At 37.4% G+C, this 18,094-nt stretch overlaps 1 long non-coding RNA gene across 3 annotated transcripts in view; it reads left to right on the top strand.

Moving 5' to 3' along the window:
* The first annotated feature begins 13,149 nt into the window (after positions 1 to 13,149).
* The window catches only part of LOC135290959 (uncharacterized), a 39,032-nt gene continuing 34,087 nt past the window's right edge, over positions 13,150 to 18,094 (top strand). Inside the window, exon 1 of one of the 3 annotated variants that reach the window (XR_010353791.1) lies at positions 13,150 to 13,287. This is a non-coding gene — a long non-coding RNA (uncharacterized LOC135290959). Of the gene's footprint in view, positions 13,288 to 15,503; positions 17,889 to 18,094 lie in introns of those variants that run through there. The other 2 variants (XR_010353790.1, XR_010353792.1) reach the window with 2 other exon arrangements.

Genomic DNA, 18,094 nt, shown 5'->3' with positions numbered 1-18,094 from the left:
AAAAAAGCCTCTCTTTACAAGAAAACTGTATAATATGTACATTCGTTTAGTGCATGGAAAAGTTTAAACTGACTTTTGAATATTCTGGTACCCTGAATGAAATATATCTCATCCCGTATCTCTCTGATACATATTTACCAGTGCTCTCAATTCTTTGAGTCTTGTGGTTTTTCTTAATGTCCAAAGTCTTCTGATCACTTCTTCAGAGGTCTGCAATTCCCTGCTGCTCTCTCTTTATCAGTGTGAGAAGGAAAAGGGCATCTGACTGGGGAAAATTAGATAGCTTGATAGTCTTGCTGTATTTCTTTGGAAAGGCATTAAAATGTCATAGCAATGTGTGTATAATATGTACCCTTAGATGATCTGTCAGTTACGTAAAGATTCATTTTGCAGAATGACAGGGCTGTTGTCGATATGGAGTAGAAGAAACATTTTTTTAAATATCATACCTTATACTTAAACACCTGGAAAGCTAAAGAAAGTCTCTGTGCAGAAGTTTCCACTTCGTTACCTACAGAAAATGATGATTCATTATTCCTTACTGTTGCTCAGCATTACATTGTGAAGTTGTTGGTTTTTTTTTTCTGTTGTTGTTGTTGTTGTTGTTGTTTTTGCAGGGGAAGGGCTTGTTTTTTGAGAGGTTTTTTGTTATATTTTTTCTTTTTTTTGTTTGTTCATTTGTTTGTTTTTTTGTTGGGTTGGTTTGGTTTTTGTTGGGTTTTTTTGGTGGTGGCAGTAGTGGTGGCTTGGGGTTTTTTGTTTGTTTGGTTGGGGGGGCTCTTTTTGGGGTTGTTCTTGTACATTTAATCTGTACATTGCAGATAAAGTTTAGGCTTGTTTGGAAACATTTTGATAGAGAATTTTGGCTTTGAGATGTAATAGCCTTTAGTTCCGAAACTGTTTAGACATCACGATGGAAGGCACTTTTGATACAAGATTCTTATGATAATGCAGTCTGTAATTCTTTTCAGAGGATGAACTTGTATTTCCTGTTTCACAATACTGTGGCTTGGAAATTGCCATCTAGACAGAGATCTATGTTGCTGTTAAGTGGTTTAGGTTTTTTGTTAATTAATGGTATTATTTTTTTCTCTTTACAAAGGAATATTATTGTTTTCTCTTCCATTTCTCATAAATGTATGTACATGTACTGAAAAGAGAAAAATATTCAAGGTTAGGAAACTTCTTTTTTTTTCCTTTTTTTTTTAACTGGCACTGATAGATCTTTCTTTATCCTATTTTTCTTGAAACAACTTCTAAAAAGTTGCATAGGGACATACCCTTGGCTTAAGAGCAAATACTACTGCTTTCAAGATTATAAAAGAATGGCATGCAGAGAAAAATTCTCCCCCTCATTTGATGTCTAAACTCAACTGCCATCAGGACAGATTGTAGCAACAAAATAAATAAGAATTTCTCTTTTCTTAAAGCTTCTATATTTTACCATATTATCTTTAAATGTAAGGTGCTTAATGTCTCTTTCTATCATGATAATCATCACTATGTTTTTACCATATTTTATGTAGAGAAGAAAACACTGGGGAGTTTTAACAATACTTGCCATTGAATTTTAAAATTTTGGGTTGTCCTCATGTATCATTTGTATATGTGGGTCTTATACTGTTGGAGAGAGCCTATGCAGCCAGAGGAGATCATACCTACAGATCAGGACTCTCAAAAAAAATCTGCTAGTAAACTGAGAAAAATCACTAATAGTGGTAAAAATGCACCAACAGCACAAATTATACTATATTGTAAATAAATTAATTCATTGTTTGTATATTCCTTGGACATGTCAAGTAGTGGAGTTTGCTCATGTCACATGGGAAGTCAAATTGTCATGTGGAAGGTATGAATGTAACAAGAAAACAGCTATATTGTTACATTACTCCAGTTCTGGAGTGCAGATATGCACTGCAGGTATATCTAACTGGTTTTACTATTAGTGACACAAATGAGGACACATGCAATGCCTGCAGGAGAGATGTTGTGTTTTTACTAAATTCTGGTGGATGCAGAAGACGTTTGGGAGGGAGTAACATTTGGGATGTTAATTATGAAACCACATCAAAATAAACTACCACATTCCTATTCGACTGGTGCCCCACCAAAACCTTGCCCAGACACCTGGATTTATTGAGAAGATAACCAGTTTGGTTGGCCTGCTCTTTCCTTGTTTCAATTTTATGTACCTGGTTTTACACAGTGTTATGATTAATATTTCAGGGAACATTTAATAAGATTTTTTTTTACTGCTTTTTTGTGCCTTGTGAATGACATGTCTTCAGGGACAATTTTCCTACTGGAAACTGAGGATGTGTCACACCACGTACCACCTTCAGGAACAAGCAATATAAGTACTATAATGAGACGGGTCTTTGCAAAACCTGTAATTGGTGACAAGGCACAGCAGCTTCATATCAGACAGAGTTATACAATACAGGGCTGATTAATGAGGCTCGAATATAACAGTTGAGAGCCTTCCAGGCACTACCAGACAGAAGAATGTCACATATTCTGCAGATTGTTACTGTGCCCAGAGTTTCCAATTTGCATCACAAAATGTTTAGGTAGGCCAATTCAAGATAATCCACGATGGGATCATGCTTCTTACATGGATTATCAATATTATGGCCTGCAATCCATCATTCTTGATCCCAGCTCTCATGGATGGCTGTAACAGTCATTTCAACTTGCAGATCTGCTCACTTTAATTGGGTTTGTTTAGTAACCTTCTTTGTATTAGAGTCAGCTGTTAGGAACACCTAGAAACTGACTGTAATAAGATTTGATTGTTAATCAAGAAATAGGAATTTAGTTATGTTAAGAAATATTCACAGACATCGATGTGGAAACAAATAATGAAATGAAATTACTCACAAAGAATTCTGCAGAGATACTGCCAAAATAATAAGGAATCTGATTGAAAGCTGGTTAAACAACTTGGGGTTTTTTCCCTTTGGTTGATGATTTACTATTTTTGTGTGATTTATGTATTCCGAGTTTGGGTTCTGTGTGTTTTTAGTATTTTTTTAAACAAACCCCAACAACTTCCTTTAAACATAAAGCACATTCAAAGCAGAAGATTTTTAGACAGTTTTTTCCTATTTTTAAATGATCATAGATGCATTAAAGTAATGCATGGGATTGGGTCATCTCTCTCCTCCCTCCTGTACTGAGATCTTTTCAGGAGAAGGATTTCATGTAAAGGGTAGATGGGAGACCCTAAGTATGCTGCACTGTAAGAGGTATTTGGTTTCATTTTTAGAAGACATCTTCCACACATGCTTCTGGCATGAATAAAGTTCTGTGGCAACTCTATTAGTTGATTATAAGGTTGATCAGAAAAAAATGGCAAAAAAAAAAAAAAAGAAAATCAGATTCCCAAACCCCTTTTAGTGCCAGTTGCAAAAATATTTGTTAAATTCCTTTCCATGCCTCAGCACAAATATTCCCATAGCATGTTTTGCAAGTATATCTCCAGTATTGTCAATTATATTTAAAATGCAAATTTTGATTGAAAACACTGGTTTTTTTCTTTGTTTTGGTTCATTGTTAATTTATGTTGCTGAAGGGACAATACCATGTCAAAGCACAAGAGGAGCCTGCGAGGCAGCACATCACTGTGCTCGATTGCTATTAGTGACTAAATAACTGCAAGCTTAGCCTACATCTTTATTTTCCTTTGCTGACATTGGTCTTTCAGCTAATGATTCAAAAGGATTACAGCTGAATCCAGTGTTACTTTTTTTGTGGACAGTTTTGTGGGCAAAGTATTGAATACCTTACTTTACCTAAAACACAAGTTCAGTCAGAGAAATAATATGTCTGTCTTGGCTTCAAGCTTAGCTTTCACTTATCACTCTAGAGGCTAACACACTCAGATCTAATAATTTGAGTGTGTGTGTGTGTGCGTGTGTGTGTGTGTGTGAGTGTTGATGATCAGAATAATGACTAGAGAACTCACAGTCCTCTAAAAGGCCAAATGTAGAAATGTATGTGGTAAATCCACACAATAAAAATTTCTTAGTCTTCTACTAGAAGCCAACCTCTTTTAATTTTCTGTGAGCATCTTAGGGTTTTGCTTTAATTTTCTGATCATGACTGCATTCTTGTCATCCAGCTTCTCATATGCCTTTATCTACAGCACGATCCTTATGCCCTGTAAGCTGTTTTTATCATCCAACCAATGGCAGATTTGATAAGGGTCCAATGTTCTTAGAATATCTCATAAATTTTTAGAGCAAAATATTGTTATTTTAATCTGAGATCTTCATTGAATAATTTCTCAGTATTTTTTATGAATTCAGATAGAGTATAATTATTATTCTTTACAGAGAAGATGCAATCTATTTTCTTATATCAAAAGCAGTAGAAATTCATTGGCTGTAAGGAACTTTGACAAAAAGGTGCCATTTTTCAAGTCTGAACCTACATTGAATGACTTCAAAGGAGCTGTCAAAGTATTTGACATGTGAACACTTGTGGTCTTGATGATGGGCTCTAAATTGACCCTTTTTGATATTTTAACATTATGTCAAAATTATCCTGTAATGAGAATTTTAAGTTCTTGGCAGCCCAAAGAGGAATTGGATTATGAACTGCAATCTTAACTTTGTTAAATATGGACCATATTTACAAACATGCTTATGACATGGACAGCTTCCATAATGAAACCACTGGCCAGGTTTTCAGAGAACATTAGCCCCCACCGTATGCCTAAGATGCTTACTTGGTTTGTGGAAATTTGGCAGCCATTTCATCTCTCCACTGTTTCTGGAAATCAGTGACTTAATTAAAAAGCCGTCGTTTTTGTAATTTCTTTTCAGTTATAATCTGGATGTGATTTTTCTATTGTCTTGCTCTCTTCTCTTTTTGTTGCATCACTGACTGTTAAATAAATACTGGCTTTGTTTTAGAAGACAATAAAACAGTTGGTGCCTTTTTGCTGTTCTGAGTCTGCTACATGATTGTAGCTGATTGTATGCCTATAATGGCAGACATTTCTCTTTGCTAGACAATTGCTTCTTAGCAGCTGGTAATTCACAAATTATATAATAGGTTGTGATCCTATTAAACATGTTAGCCTGGTTTTTATGTATGATCCCTTGGATTTCTCACTGAAGGTCAACATGATTCTTACGACAATTCACTTGTATAGCTTCAAGTCTGAAGCAAATGAGAATTTGAACTGAAATTATGGAAAAAATAAAACCCACAAGTGTAAGGCTATCCCTATGATGGTCCAATTTTACAGATCATGATAATGTCTAAAGTTTCATACTCTCAATTGTTTGTGTTTGTTTACTTGTTTTTCCTCATTTTTGAGGTACTCAGTAGAGATATGATGGGACAACCACAGATTTTACTAGCCATAATTCTTTTGTGTGCCACTTGTTTTCGGATCTGAAAAGTCGGGTAAGTTGAGCATAGGAAACAGCTGTGGTGCCACAGCAGAAAACGTCATGTTACTGCCAGCATGAATTTATTATCGACTATTTTGAACTGGAGAACTTTTTCATACATTGTGTTCACAAACTGTCACCTGGGAGAGGTTTTAGGCAAAAGGTAGAACTGACTCTTTTGGCTCTAGGCTTAATGTTTGTTTTTTGTCTCTGTCCCACAGAGTTCCACTTCTGAACTTGTCAACCTATCCAAAGGGCATTCACAGAGCATTTACCTTGCTACAATTCTGTCAGAAGAATGTATTTGGTAGACCCATTTGTATAATAACCTTTTTCTCTCAGTCACATCATTAATCAATCAGTCATTTCTGCATGTTTGAAAACAGATTATCCCAGGAGCAAAGACTCCCCTTCCCCATAAATGCAGAAATAAAGAGAAAATGGACTGATTTAGGACTATTTGTAAGGTTTCTTTTCTTTTACACTTGTTTTCCCTGCAACAATAGAAAATACATTGTAGTAAATCAGAGGCAGGAGAGGAAGAACCAGATTAAAATTTTTTGCAAAAATAGTGTCCTGAAGTTTAAATGCCTAGACATCTGACCTTCAGATTTCCAAGATTTCCCAGTTTTCCTTATTTATTCTGCAGATTAATAGGAAGAAGGAAGGGAAAAAAAAAAAAAAAAAAAGGAAGGTCACTTTCATGTCATTGTATTCCTCTGCATGTGCCAATTGATACTGGTTGATACTGGCAAATCTAACCTGTGCTGGCAACAGGCTAACATGGAAAATATGGAAAATATGTAGCTGGCAATTAGGAGAGGGACTCCCACTCTCACTTTCTCCCATACAGGATGTTTTTTACCTATTTCCGTCTTAGGTAGTAGTGGTGACAGGTCAGGTAGGATATGTCTGTCTCAGAGTGGACTGACTCCTCTGGTTTTCCTCAGGCACTGGTGAAGATGTTTAGGGACGGAGAAAATGACTGTGATAGTTCCCCCTGCCAAGAAAAAGTTTTTAATCACTGGATGGTTGAAAAAAGGGAATTACATGTTTTGAAAGAAAAATAAGGTGACTTATGATAGATTGAATTAAAATGGCAGATTCACAAACATTACTGGATCCTTATGTAAGGAACTAAAACACCAGAGCGAGCTTTTTCACATGGAAGATTATCCACCCCCCCCCCCCCCCCCCCGCCCCCGGTACCACTTCTTTATGTAAAATGTATCCCATCAGGTATGGCACCTGAGCCTTCTTGTCTACTTACCTTAGTAATTTGATCATACAGTATTTCGATTGCAGGGTCCTCCTCTGAGGCTGTAAGTTGGGTTTTTCAATACTTTGCGCTGAGACACTAGCATGTGGTAATGTTTTTTGGTTGCTTTTGAAAAAAAAAACAAAACAAACCAACAAAAAACTACAAGGAAACCAAGTCTTAACTCACACAGACACTACTTGAAAGCAAATGAACTAAATCTTGTGAAATTCTCAGCTCTTGACAACTATATTAGGCTCTGAGACTTAATGTAGAGGGTCTTCTGTCAACGTACTTAACACATCCATCAGGGACTGTATTCAGGGATTAGAACTTTAGCATAAAATTTTCCTACCCCCGGCGTTCTTCTGTGAAAAGACACATTCTTGTGCCTTTTTAGGAATACAAACAAGATAAAGGTAAGCACCAAAAGGCAAAGTCATGATGGAATTTCATTCACTTATGTGAGATAAAATTCTAGTCTCAGTGCTTTAGGTAGAGTTTTCCTACTTTTTAATAACAATTATGGAAAAATGGCTCAGATAGTTATGTAATTGTAAATCTTTAAGGTAAATTATAGATACAGAAGAAAACTCAATCTTCAAACTTTTATTAGATTAATTTGGGTTATTTACTGATGGTTTCCTAGACACACTCTCCTTCCTTTAAATTCTTTCTATTTCCAGTGCCTTAATCAAAACCGATTGGCACTCAAAACAAAAGATTGCTGTGCAGACCCAGTGATCCAGACGAACTGTCTGTCCACATGTTGATCATGGGGTGCCAGTATTCTTCGCCCTTGTTAAGTCCCATGCTTTTCAGGGAAAGGAAAAGAGCAAGCAAGTTCACAGGAATCACTCAACACTGCTTTCAGAGAGGTTCTGCTGCAAAAAGAAGGAGCTGACAGGAAGCATAAAGAGAAGGGAACAATATCTAAGTCTTTTAGATATTTTTAGCAGGAAAAGGGGATCTGCAAATGAATGAATTTCAGCATTCTTCACTAACTGTGTTGACTGAACTGTGAGTCTCAGGATTTGCTTACATTTAGTAAGCTTAGTCACTTGTACTAAGGTCAAATTCAGCTTGATCATGTCATGTTTGCATGCTAGGAAAGAAATCTTCATTGGTGAGGCACAGGCTGTCCAAAGAAGCTGTGCCTGTCCATCTCTGAAAGTTTGCAAGGCCCAGGTTGGATGGGCTGGGAGAAACCTGGTCAGGTGGGAAGGCATCCCTGCACATGGCAGGGGGTTGGAACTGGCTCCCTCCAACCAAATTATTCTATAATTCTGTGATTTTGTGTGGGATAATTTGGAAGGGTTTCTCTGGAGGGCAGAACTAACAGCCTGTGTGTGAACAGGTACGAACCTTTGGGAGATGGGCAAGCTGTCTCACAGGCTTGGGAACAAGAAGTCAGGAATAGGATTCCAGTTAATACAGTGTTTTCAAAGATGCCGAACTACATGTCATTAAATATCCTTGTCAATTTTCTTTGAAGGGACAAGCCTAAAATAACCTTCTTTGATAAAAATTCCCAAAACCAAGGCTTTACTGTTCACCATAATCAGTTCAGCAGGTGAAGAAAGTGGATCTTTAGTTTCTCTAGTCAGATATGTTTGTCTGAGCACTGTCTTTTTGTAACCATAAACCTGTTCCAAAGTTTACTGATTTCATTCCCATGTAGTAGAAGATTTCTGAAGGAAGTCCATGCTATGTAAAGATGGGTATGAGAGAAAAAACCAAATTTTGGTGGATAAAAACGGAAGAATGAAAACAAAAATTATGACCATTGCTTTCATATACACAGAATAAAAATATTGAGATTTTGAAAAATACTTGTTTCCAGACAGAAGCATGGGCCAAAATTGTCATTTTAAGCTCAGAATTTATTAAGATTAGATCAAAATTGACCCAGATAGCACTGGTTTACCCATTTCAGCCCTGAGATAATTACTGGTGAAAGCGCTTTCCATGTGATTGGAAACTTATATTTTTCATGACTTAATATTCTTCTGTACTCACTGAGCATATCCAGTCTTCCCTCAAGCTTATTTTCATGGTTTTAAAATTAAGAGGAAATGCAAAACGTACCCCATCACAGATTGCCATAATTTGGTGAGAGATGCTGCTGTGTGTTATAAATATCTGAAAAATATTCTGAAATTGATTTTTTGAGAAAAAAAGGAGTACTCTAGGCAATTCACAAAGCCAAGATATATACATACTCAAATGCAGTTTAGCAGTTGTAAACCAAAAAAAATCTAACAACTGCTCACCTTCACACCTACCTCCACCTTGAAGAAGAAACTCACAACAGATAATTTGAATTAATCGATCAAGAACTTAGTAAATGAATAGAACTGACAGAACACACAAAAAAGTATATTGAATTAGTCAAGCACAGTCCTGGAGTAGGATGCCATTCACACAGGCTTTGCACAGCTCATTCCTGGTTCCTGGATCTAGGAAAAAACCTGAGTTTTTTTAGTTTTTACCACCACTATGAGGCCATTTCTTAATGAAGTGTGCTGGAAGATAGATTTACACTACGAACTCCAGCTCCTTACATATATTGGGATACAGAGTTCCTGCTTTGTCCCAGCCTCTTGCACTTCCAGCTGGCATTTTTCCAGCAGACCCCAGCGCAGATTAAAAAAAAAATTACTTCTGTAACTTGTCATGAGAATTGTTCTTTTGAGAATATTACGCATTCAGTCTGAAAAGCTCTGATGAATTTGCTTATCATGGCATAGAAAGTTTTCCGATATGAGTTTACTTCAGGATTTTGAGGGCTTTTCATTTGGAGTTTCTCTGGGGGGTTGGTTTGGTTTTTTGTCTGTTGTTGGTTTGTTTGGGTTTTTTGGTTTTTGGTTGGTTGTTTTTTTTTTTTTGGTTTTTTTTTGAAATGTGTTATAATGTTCACATACTGGTTGTGCTAGAGAAAGGCAGAGTTTCATCAAGCCTTTCTGAAAAGACTGCACCATTTTGAAGACTTCCCATGTAATTTTCCTTCAACTTCTTAAGAAGTGCCTTTAATGAACAGTTCAACTGCATGGAATTTTGGTGGAGAAACCAATCTAGCTCAACCAGTTCAAAGATATTCACAGTTAAAGGTGAAAACCATCTTTGCTGTGGTCTTTTTTTCTTCTATCACCTTCTACTTTAATCCCAAATGTAGTTTTCAAACCATAAGAGTTCCATAAATATATTATAATTCCCAATCCTAAAAAAAATCGCTAGGAAGACCAAATGTCAAATCTATGGTTTGAATGTGTTCTGCTGCATCCATTAGCACAAAGATGGGGATAAAGTTGAGGGTGACATAAAACAGCAGGGACACAGGCTGGAATAAAACCCATCACTTCTGTGCTTGAGGGGCCGCAAGGGATGTGTGATGTGAGTCACACAATCAGGACAAGGAGGCAGAGTGCTGTATACTATCCTACTGCTACCTAGAAAGTAGCAGTCACCCTAAGCCTCCACCTCTGTAGCATCAGTCTCCTGTAGCAACAAGAAGAGTCACAAAATTTTTACCAACAGTAAATAAATACAGCTTACCTACAATGATTTTCATGGGTTTTAACACTTTTTTTTCTTCAAATATTGTGAGGACTTTAATTCTCAAGCATATTCAACTGTAACAACAAAACCAAGTACATAGAAAGAGCATTGATCAAGAATTTTAAATCATGTTAAGTTTTAAGGATTTGCAATTCAGCAAGGATCTAGAATTTTTCCAGCACAGGAGAAATATCTCCCTTTAATTTCTGGTGATTTGCAGGCCACTGTTGTTTCCTCTATTAAAGTTTGTGATTTTGGGCTTGGAAACTAAGCTCTCTTAGAAATCTGGTTCACTATGAACACATTGTTGTCTGTATATCATCTATGATAGCTTTAGAATTCTCACTACAAGAATATTCTGAATATGATGACATATATTTTCTTATGCTTTGCAAAACACCTAATTATTACCATACTTAGAATGAAAGGCAAAGAAACAGCTATTAATGGTCTAATGATTTACAGACCAGCTTTGCTTCCAGACAAGAAGACTCCAAAATTGCATTGCTATTCATTAAAACTTGCAAGTTCATTAAAAACATGGTAAGTTTTTCAGTTAGACTTATTTTTGTAAGTCTTACTGAAAATCAGTGACTCCTAAGGTCCAAACTTCAATGGGAATTTGGTAAATAAAATTGTTAGGCACTTTGGGAAATCCCATGAGACCTGATATATAAAACAGATAAATACTTTAGTCAACTAAATGCATTTAAACAAAAAACAGTTTCTGGCTCCTAGCTGCTAAATGTCACTGTGAGTTTTCAAAACACAAAACACTCTGTGTTTTGAGTTTAAACTGAAAATTCGTTCAGGCCCCAAATTTCTTTGTTGGCACGTTGCTAGCTCCTCCAGATTTAGCAACTATCCTGTCCTACCTGAGGGTCTGAAGAATCTGCCTAGGCAGATTATGATTATTTTGTAGCCAGGAGCCTTTGGGTCAAAAGCACGGAACAGCATGAGAGAGATGACAAAAGACCAGAAGAAAAAGTGAACAAACCTTTCATTTTGTCTTCTCCTATATAAACAATTCGCGATGGGAGTACCTCAAGGTCTTCCATGAGCCCATCAAAATGGGGAAAAGAGGGTGGCGGTACTGTGATTTCTTAACATAAAAGGTTTTTACAGCCAAAGTCTGGTCTGAGGAGGCGGCATTACGCTGCAGCTGTGTTCTGGAAGAACCAATGACGTTCAGCTCTTCAGGCATGAATACGGATATTCTTCACCTTTTTTCTTTTTCTGGATCTCATGACATCTGCATAATATGGACAGATTTTATATCTGTTTTAAAGGAAGTAAGAGACTTTGCAAGTCTTAAAGACCTCCTTCAGTACTAGAAGCTTATTTCTGGCTTGTTTGACAAATCCAGCTTTAAATATCTAAAGCTATGGCTATAAGGAAGGGTGATATAGGACTGTCCAGCTGAAGTCTAGGAGTTACAGCAGTCCCCATCCACTTGTTGTGGATAGCACAGTACAGCTGTGTATCTGGATTTGGAGATTACTTCATCTGTCTGCACAATACTTTTGCCACTGTTGCACTCAATATTTTGCACTGCACTCCATTGTGGACTCTGGATATAGACTACACAACACCTTAACTGACATTATATGTGACTGATTGCCTCAAACATTCCAATTCTTTATTGCTTTTGGAGGCTGTGACAGATACTTATTTTAAAAATTACACTTTGTACAAATACGCGTTGGTACATGTGTTTTTACTGGTTTTGTGGAAAGAGATGGGAAGGTGGGTCAGCCCCAAATCAAACTGCACTTGCAGTGTCCTAAAACAACTTCCCTGGAGTGATGCAGCTTTGATTTCAGAAGAGCTTCTCCGAACTCCCTGACCTGGGGTTCTTACACAGCTCATCCCCTAGTTACATTTCTATCACTGCAGAACTAATCCATGATGTACCAAAACTTCAAATCTAGTAGTTTGGAAATTTCCTTGCGACTTCTATAGGGCTCTCTCCTCTTTGATAAAGAGATCATGTTTGATGTTCTGTCATTCCCCTGCCCTATTATTTAGCTAGAAAAGATTAGTCCAACACATTGATGTCATTAGCTGAGAATTTGTTTTTTATGATGTGATGTAATGTAATTAATTTGCTAGATTTCATAAGTAGGGTTAATAATCTCTTCCCCACTTCAGATCAGTAGAGATGGATTCTTTTCACATGGTGCAAGTAATTATGATGGATAACTTAAGCCCATAAAAGGCCCAGATGGATATTGTATTTGCAGTGTGAATGCATGCTATTATATATAAAATGTACCATTTGGAGGGCCCCTTTGAAACTGAGCTCTGGATCCACACTTAATCTGTATTGTAAAAGAAAGACGTGAACAGTAAATTCAACAGCTCATGAAAAGAATATTGGAAGATTTTGGTTTCAGGAAAGAATCTCATTTTAATTTGTGGGTGCCACTGCACACTGGAGCCCAGGCTACCTCTCTGTTCTGGTGGAGCGACGAATGTGAGGAACTCCCCTGGCTGGGATGAAGCCACAGGCAGAACCTTAGAGGTATCTAAGCTCTACACAGAAAGGTGACACTCCTACAAGGCAGGGCAGGGACTGGGCAGAGAAGCAAGAGGAGACTCTCCAGTCTTGATGTTCCAACAAACTTTAATAAAGTCAGAAGCGCCAGAATGAGCAGAGCCCCAAGTGCCTTTGTGAAGCAGAGCAGGGGTGTGGATATAACTGTATAACCAATAGGGTAACACTCAAGGTAGAGTTTTGGGGTAACAACCAACCAGGATAAGGGAGGAGAGAAGGCTCAGTTAGGGGAATGAATGGCAGGGAATGTTCCTGACCAAGGGGCAGGGTTGCCTTGACAGGCAGGGAAGAAGGGGCGGGGTTGCCTTGATAGGCAGGGAAGCATCTGGAGGGCACACCTTGATGGACAGCTGGAAGTGAGGGCACAACTTAGGAAGGAACCAGCTTGGGGAAAACATGGTGGATAACAGAACAGACCATTTAACAATTTCTAACTATTTAATAAAATAAACATAAAGCACAAACTGCAACAGAAGAGAATGGCATGAAAGGTCTGATATTGCTGGCAGGTAATTTTTTGGTCAGGTACAACTGAGAACTTGGAACTGAATAAAACCAGACATATTGGCGTTATTTGAAAGTTCCAGGAACTGATTGTCAAGTGTATTTATAATTGGACCAATTATGAAGTCCAACCCCTAAAACTGATATGCAAGTCAGGAAAGATGTGATTCATGTTAACATATGACTCCATTGGAAAAGCAGTGATTTTATTCACTTCTCATGAATATATTAGATTATTTAAAAATTCATAGGAGACAAAATCCTAGGAAAAATAGCATTTGCATTTAGAAAGATACTATTGCAAGCTGAACATTGTGGAAGCTTTCTCAATCAATTACAAAAATAACCTCTTACATAATTTTTATTTATATAGGAAAATAAAAATAGGGATTTAGTAAGAAGACAAATTTAGCACTTACACAACAACTCTGAGATAACAGAGGTTAATTTCTTGTGCACTTAAGCCAATAGCAACCAGAATTGTGGAAAACTGGTTGGAACACAATGGAGAAATACATGTGACATGGATGTTTTTAAAGAAGAGGTTTTTGTTGCCTTTCTTTCTTAATTTTTCAGTTTGTCTTGTAGCTTATGGTATTAGTTAAGTACTGCTGCATGATCAGTACTTAACTGTGTATTACTACTTACCAAAAGAGAAACTTATAATTTTGAAACATAGATTACTTATATTTAAAAACACTTCCTGAAACACTGATTCTCCTTGCATTTCCTCAACCTCCTTTTCCCATGACAGTTCCTCTTGGGTTCCCATGGACTGGGTGGAGGAAGATCCACTACGTTTTGAACATATATGAGTTCCACATCTGTACTGATTTTATAAGAAATACAGTTCAATAATTAAGATGTGATTGTGTGGTGAATTTTGGGACACAGAATTACAGCCACAATATACACATGAAAAGCAATTTTTTAAAAGTCATTGAAAGGTTTGTTTTGCCTGTATAGCTCCGAGGGTCTTCAAAGCACAGTATTTGATTGAAAAACAAAAACAGCCCCCCCCCCCACCACCACCAAAAAAAAAAAAAAGAAACTAAGAAGACAAAAATAAAAGAAAAAGAAAAAAGCTCTTTAAATTTAAAAAAGTCTACTATATTAAAATAAAAAAGTAATCAAACAAAATCTGAGATGATGGATAGACTTGCAGTTTTGGTAATTGAGGTTCACCTTTAAAATGTGTATCAAACTAGATGAAGAACTCAAAAGGATTGGGGTATTCACTTTAAAAGCCTATATTCAAGTTCTTCCCCCCATTCATAATTATGTTTTTAATATCAAAGGGGTCAGGGAGAATAATCTGAGAAAGGCTTTCTTCCAAATATCCAGTAACTTTGTATTACAAGACATTGACTGGTGTTTTTCTTATATAACGGGGGTTTTTTATTCATAGAGTTGACAGAGGACTATATCATAACTTCCTTTTGTACTATTTTTAATGGGGAAGAGGAAGTTAACTTGGAGTTGGAGATCAATGGCACTGATGAACAATGATCAAAGCTGTAACTCACAATTATACTTCAGACCCTCTGTCAAAGTTACACTGTGGTTCTTGCTCACCAGATCTCTACAAAGATCTAATATGATTTTCAACTATGAATGACGGGCTACTTTTCTTATTTTTGAGCTCTGCTTTATGCATCCTTTAGGGGCATACTGGTTTGCAGATGGCTCCTGTGAATCTATCATGTGACAAGGTTGCATGTCTTTGAGGTTTCCAGCATTTGAGTCTACCTCATTTGCCAACTCAGCCATGCATATTTTGCAATGGCCAGTCTCTATCCATATAGGAACAACTTCTAATTTTATTTCTAACTACAGAGAATCTGTCTCCATTCTAGATGACACCCACTTGTCTTGGTTTGAAATACAGGTGTCTGGTAAGGAAGGCAGGAGCCTCCCTTGGAATGGAGAATGTCTATGCCCTCCCTCCAAATTGTCATAATTTTGAAATTAAGGGGCTCTCAGGCAAACATATGGGAATAGCAATAACAGTTCTTTACTAATATATATAACAAGGCAAACAAAACAACAACAACAACGGCATTAACACCAAACAGAACCAGAACCCCAGTCCCAGCCTTCTTGGCCGCATGCACTTTCCCCTTGGTGCAGTTCCGGTCACAGCCGGCAGCCCCTGGTGGCTCCCACTGGGCAGGGCAGGTGCAGTGACTCCCCCGGGGCTGCAGGGGGCGCTGTGGTGCGAGGTCGGGGAGCGCGCGGCTATGGCGGCTTGACCCATTGGCGATGGGATAGAAGGAGAGGCTTTGCTTCACAAACCCCTGGGGCAGTAGATCCCAGTGTCCCAGCAGGACCCTCGGAAGCAGCAAGCTGTAAGGGCAGGGAGGAGCAGAAATTCCAGGATGGTGGACAAAATATGTCAGAAGCTCTATGGCAGCAGTTGGAACTGCGCGATGCCCCAGCAGGGCAGGGAATGTGAGGCCCAGCAGCAGAAGAAAGGCAGCTCCCATCTGGATTATGGTGGTGGCAGAGAATTCCTTTCCCCAGGCTGTGGGTCTGACTGTCCTGCTCTGAAGCCCAGAGAGAGAGAACCCCCAGCTGCCCCAACCCTTGTCTTTTTTTCCTGCCTCTATTCTCACGGTATCTCTGTCTCACTGCCAGAAACTCCCAGAAAGCAGAGTTCCCCCTCCCGCTGCCTCAACCACCCAGTCATCAGTGCTTCTTAGCAACTCAGTGGGAAAAAACTCCACAAGTAATAAGGAAAGTAAAACCCAACCTCCAACACCACTCTAGGCTGATTTTATTTAGTGTTTAAGTTTGTCCAGATTTAGAAGGGATATAAAGAGTTTTTATGATCACTCCAAGCAATACAACACTCGTACATGCCACCTTTATATATAATCTTTCCTGACTGTTGGTTTAATTAGTTTCAATTAATATTTTTATTATTTCATAATATTATTACTTAGGTGATGTCATGGTTTCAAACTAACGTTACAGTTAATTACTTTACACTTTAGTTACGTTACACTGAATGCAAGTGACAGTGCAGGTTCATCAGCAATCTTCCTACTTATCTGCAGACTGCAAAACTGATAGTGATTTTTACTGTGGTAGTAGTGATGTCTTCTGCCTAGAGTGGAGTTTACAGGCAACAACTGAGCATGGTATTGCAGCATTTATACCTGTGAACACAATAGGAAAGCATGTTGGTGCATAATGTGAAATCAGACTTGCTTTCAGACAGTTACAGTCAAAGGAAATGCAAGAAAATCATGTAGAGGTGGTACAGGCTTTTTAAGAGGGCACAGAAGGACATTTTGATGTTCACTGCAGTTAAGCAGTGTAAATTGGTTCAGTTTTATTAATAAACTATATTTGGTTTGTACCTAAATTTTTCATGAATTGTTAGTGTATAGTGAACAGTGCTTCCATCAGTTCTGTGTCTCTTCTGCAGAGCAAAGTAAATAATTGATTTTTTTTTTCTTACTCTCAAAATGATTTGCACCATACTAAATAGGGGGGAAAAACAAAACAAAACAAAACAAACAAACAAACAAACAAAGCAAAAAAACCCACCAAACTTTTAAGAATTTGCATCACTAAAGAAAGAAGCAAAAACGTCTGCCTGCAGCTCATGTAACTAGACACGGAAAATCTGGAAAATCTCTTAATAGATACAGAATATACAAGGAAAAACGTAGAAGTGATGGTTTTCCTTTAACAGGCATAGAAACAAACAAAAGCACCTTCCTGCTTATAAAATCTTGTCTGTGGTAGAAATGTTGACAGAAAAGAAATTTTGCAAGAAAAACACACACACAAAAAAATCACACTTTTAACTGATGTACTTATATGAACAAAAGTTTGCACAGACCCATGAGTGGCTTCTAGCTGTTTCTTAGGTAACCCAAGGTCTTAAGATGGAAGACCTAGAGAACTCTAAATTAGTCCAATGTGTGAATATCATTTACACCTGTTACCTTTTAGCAAGAGAAGCTACAGCCAGAAACACACAGCACATAATCCTATAGAGAGCCTTTCAAAGAGAAAAGGTTGATTTAATTTGAAGCATACATCTCCTTAGCCAGAAAAGAAAAATTACATATATGTAGAGTGTTTTACAGGGACAAATATAGTAGTTCTCCTGCTGTGTGTTCTCACTTTGAAACAAATGGAAAGAAACAAGACAACGATTAAATAAAACTCCAGATTATTGAAAATATTTTCTATTAAAAAGTATATAAATACAAAAAATATGTCATTTAGAAATGTGAGCCAAAATATGCTTAAAAAATAGACTACCAGATTTTTCATTGATTAATGGAAGGCACTGGTTAAAAATTTTCAAATAATGAAATTCTGCTTTATATTTTCACCTGCAAATGAAAGAATTACTCATTTGAATGCACTAACTGCTTTCCATTTTAGAGGGCAGATACAAATGAATAAGCTTTTCTAAAGTTCTTCTAAATAAATAGAAATGCCGATCAGTTACCCCATAATGTCAGTTGCCAAAACTTGGTCTCCATTGTCTTTGATGCATATCTCACTCCCTGTCCTTCTGGGCTTCCCTTTACAGCACCTAGCACCAGCATGGCAATTAATGAGTGCATCCCTAAGCAACAAGGTAATCCAGGAAAGCTATTATACAGCTTCTGTTTTAACAGGAGTCTTCAAATTATCTTCCAACACATCTCTTTTTGATAGGCTGGCATGCTTTTATTATGAGATAAATATATCAAGCACCTCAATGTTGTCATAACTCTAGGTAGTCTCATGAAACATGTTGCTTGTTGAATACACTGTCAAACACAGAGGAACACATTGAGCATA

This window comes from Passer domesticus, chromosome Z (genome assembly GCF_036417665.1).
Source record: "Passer domesticus isolate bPasDom1 chromosome Z, bPasDom1.hap1, whole genome shotgun sequence".
Taxonomy (NCBI): Eukaryota; Metazoa; Chordata; class Aves; order Passeriformes; family Passeridae; genus Passer; species Passer domesticus.
The sequence above is the reverse complement of the archived record's forward strand: the minus strand, read 5'-3'. Positions and strand labels throughout refer to the sequence as shown.